At 36.0% G+C, this 7,352-nt stretch overlaps 1 pseudogene; it reads right to left on the reverse strand.

Annotated features, from left to right (window-relative positions):
- Window positions 1–1,073: 1,073 nt before the first annotated feature.
- LOC127177214 (P2Y purinoceptor 14-like) lies at window positions 1,074–7,072 on the reverse strand (annotated as a pseudogene).
- Window positions 7,073–7,352: the final 280 nt, after the last annotated feature.

Below are 7,352 nucleotides of genomic sequence, written 5' to 3' on the forward strand. Positions count from 1 at the left end.
TTGCAATAAACGTGTTAATTATCCGTTCAACTGCAGCAGTGGAGGACTATTATTCTGCGCTAAACTGCGGAACAGCTGAGGGGGGGCATGGTTTGATCTTCGGCTGACCAATCAGCAGAAAGGGGCATTTCGTTCTGCCCACGTGTAGAAATCAAATATTCAGGCTGTTTATTAATATTTTCACCACTGAACGAAAAACGAAAAATCAAGCTGAATTCTTGTTTTTCATTTTTCTGGAAAAAATGAAAAGACAATACAGGAGTTATTTTCTCATGTTTCTTCTTTCAGTATTAAATCAAAAAAACGAATGGGCGAATGATACACAGATTTTATTCCACTGTTTCTGAAGTTATTTTAATTTGTGGCAAATCAATGTAATTGTCAGACCGTTTGGACTGTTTTGGTGTGTTTTCCCCCTGTGTTGCCCTTATTTGGTCTTCCTGTTCCGTTTCTCATTTATTTCATCGCTGTTTGATTGTACCTGTCTCCCCCGATTGGTTGTTTCCTTGTATTTAAGTTTGGTTGTGTCCTTTGTTTGATCGTCGGTTCTTAAAAGTCATTCAGTCAGTTTTTGTATGCTTCTCCTTCGAGTTACGTTGTGTTTGCTGGTTCCCTGCTGTTTCCTGTCCGTTCCTGTTTCCCTGTGGATTATATTTAATAAACTCTATGCATTGGACCTCCTCGCTCCTCCTCGTCATTCCCCGCACACAACGCTGTGACAGTAATGCAGGCAAAATAAATAGGGCTTATTAAGTGAATTTAGTTGCCATGTTCCCCGATAAAGTTGCAACAAAATTAAAAGAAACTGAAATAGGTTATGCATCAATAACTTAAACACTAAAATAAACATGTGTTAAATAAGAGCTCTTTGCTTTATTTAGAATGTAGTAATTATATTTCTATTTTTATTTTCAAGTGCTCCACTCCGTCAGTTTTGTGTTCTGTGCATGGCTCAAATGCTCCGCTCTCCACCCAAATTTAAAAGTTGCTGTCGATTAAAGATGATTTGATGGATGAACTCATGTTCACTGTTATATAGTCATATGGATTTCATTTAATGTAGCTTCTTTATCATTTTGGAGATTAACACCCTCATTTATCATTCACTTTTAATGTACAGAAAATAATCTCTTAAATAGTCTTCAAAGTGTCACTATTCCATACAAGGAAATACACAAAAATATGTGGTTTTGTGATGAAACCTTTAACATCCTCACAATGTGTATATTACACAAACAGTTATTTGTACTGGAAAAGGTTTTTAAATGTTCTTTACAATAAGAAAAATGGCTTCTTTTTATAGCTGTTCATGGAAAGGTTCATCAGGGAAAAAAATATGCTTCTTCAATGGCATCGCTGTGAAAACAGCAGCAACATTTATTTTATTTATAAGTGTAAAACATCTCAAATGAGATGAGGGTGAGAGAATTATGTCAGAACTTCTGTTTATAGGTGAACTCTCCAGTTTAGCACTGACTTTTCTTCAGTAAATAGTTTTGAGAGCTATGGTTGCCTTAGAGTTTTTTTTTTGTTTTTTTTTTCTGAAAAAAACACCAATTTGTTGTGACCTTCTTCCATTTCATCTCTTCGTGCTGCACTTTCACATGCAAGGAAACCACAGCTAGGTATGTGGTTTCACATTTAAATATCTTTCCCATCTTACAAATGGCTAATAATCGTTTTACTTGGTTGTTCAATCTTTACAGATTTCTGAAACTCAACCCAGTGCCTATTTGAAGGCCTCCTGTATTTGTGGTTTACAAAAGACAACTTCTGCAAAAGTGACTCTCTGAATGTCCTGCACATGAAAAAGTAGATGACAGGATCCAGACACACATTAAGGGCAGACAGGAAGAGCGTAGCTTCTTTGGCCTGAAAGAGAATGAAGTGATTGTGGATGCTAAAATCATCCTTGCACCTTTGGCTGAACGTGTAGGGCACACGACAAACGTGGTAGGGAACAAAGCACAAGACAAACACGGCCAGCAAGCTAAAGATGCTTCGATTTGACCGCCTTCTGGCCTTGCTGCTGTCCCGCTGCACGCGTTTGTAGGAGTGATACACGTGACAGGCGATAGAGGTGTAACAAAACACCATCAGCAGAAACACCACCCAGAAAATTCCAACGTTAAAGTGGGCTGAAATTTCATGCCAGCGCCGACCCAGGTCACTTTTCAGGGCCATGCAGGAGAAATCCTCAGGCATGGGCTGGTTGGTTAATATGGCATTCGGCAGCATGAAGAACATCATGACGCCCCATGTTAGCAGCGCAAGAGCCTTCGCTACCGAAACACGCTGCAGAAAAGAAGACACGCCAGAGGTGCTGCACACGATTTTGAAGTAGCGTTCCAAGCTGATGAGGCTCATGAAGGTTATTCCTGTGTACATGCAGAGGTAGAAAAGCACAGCTGTGTAGCGGCAAACTATCAGCTTCAACTGCAAGCCGCCATAACCAAGGTCACCCACCACACGCCACGGGTAGGTAAACAACATCAGAACGTCTGCCACCACCATGTTTTTTAGGTAAACTAATAGGGCTGAGGAGCTGGGAATGCTAAAGAAGATCCAAGCAGCGAGTCCGTTGAGAATGAAGGCACAAGCGCAGATGATGCTGTAGAGCACAGGCAGAACCAAATGTGTGAACACGCTGCTGACATCCGTGCTGTTGTTTGCTTCCGTCTGTGTAGTATTGATGCAGTCCATATCTAAACTGGAAAATGGACCTTATTAGCTTTGATGGTATCAGAAAATACTGTGACATGATTTAATGTTATAAGTTCTGCTAGCCTTTTTTTTTGGCTGATGTACACTCTAAAAACAAATGGTGCTATATAGCACTAAAAGTGGTTCTTTGGCTCGTAATCATAGGGGAACCACTTTTAGTGCTATATAGCACCTATTTTAAAAGGTGCTATATGGCATCTTTGTCAAATGGTTCTATGTAGAACCATCAGATGTACCATACACAGTTAATGAGATAATTAGGTGATTAACAAAGTGATGATTGATCATTATTGAAGACACCTGATGTTAATAAGCGGAATCACCAAAGGAGAAAACCAAAATTTTTAAGCAACCATTATAGTGGTCAATGTTTGCATTAGTTGGGCTCTTGACCCTTTAATCTTTAATACTAGATTTTGTTTGGCTGCTGTATTTGAGTTAAAACAGCCAGACAAGCCAAAATCGCAAGTCTCCAGGTGATTATGTTTTAACATATTCATTTTTGGCGTAAATCACCTAGAGTCTAATCTCTAAGTTAGGTGTTTTTTTTTTTTTTTTTGCTTATTGTAATAGCCTTGACAATCTACAGAAGATCCAGCACTTCCTATACATTTTGGAAAGTTTTTTCTTACAGCCTGTTAAAAAAAAAAGCATTTTACCTAGGCACACATAGACATCAAGAACCAGCCCATGAATCTCAACAATGGTGACAAACGGCATATTCAGATAAACAGATCAACTCTGAACTCTCATAATTTATTCATGCCGCAATGCATGATGGGAGTCATGGATGAGTTCTGATTGGCTACAACACACTTTTTGATGGTCACCGTTGTTGTGATTCTCACACTGATTCTTCATGTCTGTGTGTCTAAATTAAGATAAGCTTTTTTTCATCATCTGTCTGATTATGGCAAAACTGATTGATCTTTTGTTCACAGTTTTTTTTGTAATCGGTAAGAAAATTCTATGTCAAATATTCAAGTCACTATATGATGATTAAGTCAAGCACAGTCAACGCCATCTTATTGACTTCTGCTCTTTGGCTGTTATAACTCAGTAATTGCAGCCAAACAAGATCTAATATTGATCATTTAAGGGTCAAGAGCCCAACTAATGCAAACACTGACCACTATAATGGTTGCTTAAAAATTTTGGTTTTCTCCTTTGGTGATTCTGCTTATTAACATCAGGTGTCTTCAATAATGTTCAATCATCACTTCGTTAATCACCTAATTATCTCGTTAACTTCAACACTGCTTCAGTGTTAACTTTAACACTGCTTCAGTGTTTATATGTGTCCACACTCAGAGTGTTAAATTAACACTGGGGATTTTGCTGTGTATAGCATTTTATTACTTCAACAAAAATGGTGCTCAATAGAAACAATCATAGGGGCTTGTATTACTACAATAGTAGTAAATATATTTACTACAATGGCAAAATGTCTTGAATCACTTTTATGCTTTTCTAAGGTCAAAAGGTCTTATGTGGGAAATATTTCCTTATGGGGGCCTTAGAGGCAAAAAGATCTTCAGGAAATACACTGTATGTTAATGTTGTTTTTAATCCTTTCCCCAACTGAAGAGTTTAAGAGAGAGTTAGAGATCCTTATTCAGAGGCTTAACAGGTTCTTTGTATGGCAGTGGTGCTATATAGCACCTTAACGACCCCAAAGAACCACTGAAGAACCGCTGAAGAACCAGACAGGGGCTTGACCGGTTCTTTATACACTAACGGTGCTATATAGCACCACAATCACACCAAAAAACCGCTGAAGAACCGCTGAAGCACCATTTTTTTTCTGTGTGTAATTAATAAATTAAAAGTGCCATTTATGCTTTTATTTGTGCTTCAGATTCTCTCCTACGAAACTCTGACAATACCAGTCTTGTGAACATAAAGCAATTAGCGCCACAAAGCTGGTTTGCAGCTAATTTATAACAGCTTTATAACAGCTATAACAGCATTGTTAAGCAGGCCCTACCCCCTTAGCTGTTATAAATTCACTGTAAACAACGGCTTCACTGGGCTTATTGCTTTATAAAACGGTTATTTTATATACATAGTAAGGTTTCACAAAATAAAACAGGGCAAATAAAGTGTAATGATATTAATAAAAACATTATCGTAAAACAGATAGTTCCGATTCTTGATTCTGATTGGTTAAGCCGTGTCTGAAGCTGTTGTAAATTACTCTACAAACATACACCTTTGTTTATGTCTGTGTGTTGCTTGGCAGCCACTTTGTTGCAACCACAACTCTAGTTCTGAGAAGGAAGGTGGAAGAATACTGTTTTTATTTATATCATTGCACTTTATTTGTTCTGTTTTATTCTGTGAAACCTTACCACGTATATGGAATAATCGTTTTATAAAAGCAACAAGCCAAGTGAAACCATGGTTTACAGTGTATTTATAACAGCTAAGGGGGTTTGGGGCACTTCACATCGTGCCTAACAACGCCCCTTAGCTGTTATAAACTCACTGTAAACCACAGCTTCTTGGGGCTTATTGCTTTATTCTTCTGCCAAACAATGTAGTTCCTCAGAAACGGTTGTGGTTGCAACAAAGTGGTTGCTGAGCAACACACAGACATAAACAAAGTGTATGTTTATAGAGTATTTGTTTTATTATTATTATTATTTTCTATTTTTATTTATTATTATTATTTTATTTATTTTTTTTTTTTTGTTTAAGCAGTACTTAAATACATCTTTATATGTAATGTCACGTAATTTATGTTATACTTATGTTATCTAAAATTTGGTTAAGTGTACTACCAAGTGTACTGACAAGCTGGTAACACTTCATGCTTCCTTCTGCTGTGTGTTGCTTGGCAGCCACTTTGTTGCAACCACAACTCTAGTTCTGAGAAGGAAGGTGGAAGAATACTGTTTTTATTTATATCATTGCACTTTATTTGTTCTGTTTTATTCTGTGAAACCTTACCACGTATATGGAATAATCGTTTTATAAAAGCAACAAGCCAAGTGAAACCATGGTTTACAGTGTATTTATAACAGCTAAGGGGGTTTGGGGCACTTCACATCGTGCCTAACAACGCCCCTTAGCTGTTATAAACTCACTGTAAACCACAGCTTCTTGGGGCTTATTGCTTTATTCTTCTGCCAAACAATGTAGTTCCTCAGAAACGGTTGTGGTTGCAACAAAGTGGTTGCTGAGCAACACACAGACATAAACAAAGTGTATGTTTATAGAGTATTTGTTTTATTATTATTATTATTTTCTATTTTTATTTATTATTATTATTTTATTTATTTATTTTTTTTGTTTAAGCAGTACTTAAATACATCTTTATATGTAATGTCACGTAATTTATGTTATACTTATGTTATCTAAAATTTGGTTAAGTGTACTACCAAGTGTACTGACAAGCTGGTAACACTTTATTTTGATAGTCCGCTTCAGACATTCTGCTAACAGTAAGTAACTTTGAAACTGCACGTCAACTAGTCATTAGAGTATTAGTAGGCTATCTGCTTAATATCTTCTTACACTCTTCTAAACTTTGCAAGTATATGTCAACTTCTTCTACTAACCCTAAACCTAACCTAACAGTCTGCTCTGAGAGTTAGTAGACATGTAGTTGCAAATTAATGAGAATTAGTTGAATGTCTAAAGTGGACTTTATCAAAATTAAGTATAACCGACAAGCTTTAATAGTAAACTAGAATAGACATTTCAATAGAAATTTGCTCAAATTATATGTCATTTATTTAAATATATTTTTAATTGCACATTTGTAATATTGAAAGTGCAGTTAGTAATTTTCAAATAAATTAATTTTAAATGTACAATAATCTCATGATTATATAAAACATGACTTTTACTCAGATCTTTTCAGTCTGTAATTAACTAGCAATAGTACACATTTATGTACTAAAGTACTTAGTAAAGAGATCGGTACTATATCAGCAACTTCACAGTTACTGCCTTTAAATAAAGCAACATGCAGCAGGATGTCAGTGTTTCTGGGCTCAGTGAATAATTTAGCTTTTTTTAATTTTTTAATATTTATTAATTTCCCTTGTGCATGCACATTTCAAAACAAAATCACCCCACTAAATCTTGAGTAATTAATTATTTTCCAATAAAGCTATGTCATGGAATTTTTTTTCATATTGTAGTTTATTGCAAGAACAATGTTGTTGTTTTTTTTTTTTGTTTCCAATATAGTGCAAACCCTGATGACACTTTATCATAAGATTATTCTGTAAATATTAACTAGCTGCATCAGTTAGCTGGTTTATCATATTAAACTTACTTCATATCCACTTGTAAGCCTCTGATCCAGCAGTTTGTCCAGCTTTTGGTGTGGTCAAACAAAAATGAAAGTGACAAAAAAAGCAAATACATTGTGTTGTGTGAGAGGCTATAGAAAGACGTGAATTTGAATAACTGATGGCTTAATTTGCATAACAAATGCAAAAACGTTCTCAGTTATATGACGACAGAACATGCACAAAGCTTATATTCTCCTCTGCATTACCATATATACCACAAATTTTTACACAGGGGTGCACAAATATTTTTCAGCCTGGTTCTCAAAAGAGAATATTTGGTTTAGTCCTCACACTGCACATAGTGTGACCCATTAAATATAA

Source organism: Labeo rohita, chromosome 15 (assembly GCF_022985175.1).
Source record: "Labeo rohita strain BAU-BD-2019 chromosome 15, IGBB_LRoh.1.0, whole genome shotgun sequence".
Classification (NCBI taxonomy): domain Eukaryota; kingdom Metazoa; phylum Chordata; class Actinopteri; order Cypriniformes; family Cyprinidae; genus Labeo; species Labeo rohita.